Here is a 1,198-nt window from a genome sequence, read left to right as displayed (position 1 = left end):
ATATATTACAGTGAATGTAGCTGCACCTTTCCTAGGGTAGTTTCACTGCTTAGATGTAACACTTGGAAGTAATAGCACCTCACCACCGAAACTGAATGTCATGAATGAGATTAGCTCATTTTTAGATATGATCCAATGTAGGAAAATGTTTTTTTTTAAATGGTGTTTTCTAGAGCTAGGGGAGTATCTATAATCTGGTCATAAGGTCCACTTGCAACCATCTGACCAATGTGTAAGGAGCTCTCCGCCTGTGCCAGGCAACATTAGACCTGGGAGTGCAGCCGAGAATGGGCCAGACATGGCACAGCCCTGGGCCTAGCAGGGAGTTCTGCTGCTAAATGATGACCCAGATTCTCAGCAGTTGTGGGAACTGCCTGAGGCGAGAAGTAGCGGATATAACTGAGTGGGTGAGCATAGCCCCAAATGCTTATTTAACTGAGTAGGGGAGTCTGAAGAGAAGAGGCTGGACAGTGATGGAGGAAGAGCCTCGTCCCCACGGTGCACACAGCCCAGCTGCCTGACTGAAGACATGAGGGTAGCAACCTGCAGGGACCAGCCATGGAGATCATCCCTCCACTCCTGATCCACTGCTCACCAAGAAAGATTCTCATCATGGCTTGACATCCACATCGATTCCCTGAGAGAAAGAGGACTGATCAGAGAACACGAGGGTCTGGCCTTTGGGGAAATGATTTTTACTGCACATAGTTGACGTTTTGTGTTTTGTGTCTGTCCCTCCTGACTGTGGTTGGCCTAATGTCTGAGTATTGCCATGTACCGGGCAGTGTTCCGGCTGGAGATACATTAGTTGATAAAAACAAGCAAAGATCTCTACCTCCAGCATGGGCAGGGTCCTCCTGATTGGGCCTGTCACTGAGGAATCCAGGAAGGGCTTGGTGCCTCCTCTGAGATGCTGTCAGGCCCAGAAGCTGCAGAGTGGGTTCCTCATTCTAGCATCTCCCCAGTTGTGTGTATCACTTGTGTGTGTTCTTTTTGAATGAAGTTTACTTGCTGCTGCAGGAATGAAGTGAGTATGATTTGTGTCAGCTGGCTGGGTGAAAGCGACTGTGAATTAACGATAATGAGTTTAGAATCGGGTGCTTGGGCCGGCCCAGTGGCGCACTGGATAGTGCGCCGCTTGGGAGTGTGGCGGCGCTCCCGCCGCGGGTTCGGATCCCATGTGAAGACCGGTTCCCGC

At 50.1% G+C, this 1,198-nt stretch overlaps 1 protein-coding gene across 2 annotated transcripts in view; it reads left to right on the top strand.

Annotated features, from left to right (window-relative positions):
• WIPI2 (WD repeat domain, phosphoinositide interacting 2) overlaps positions 1-1,198 on the top strand; it is a 39,199-nt gene that overhangs the window by 21,036 nt on the left and 16,965 nt on the right. The window lies entirely within an intron of this gene.

This window comes from Galeopterus variegatus, unplaced genomic scaffold (genome assembly GCF_000696425.1).
Source record: "Galeopterus variegatus unplaced genomic scaffold, G_variegatus-3.0.2 Scaffold1044, whole genome shotgun sequence".
Classification (NCBI taxonomy): Eukaryota; Metazoa; Chordata; class Mammalia; order Dermoptera; family Cynocephalidae; genus Galeopterus; species Galeopterus variegatus.
The sequence above is the reverse complement of the archived record's forward strand: the minus strand, read 5'-3'. Positions and strand labels throughout refer to the sequence as shown.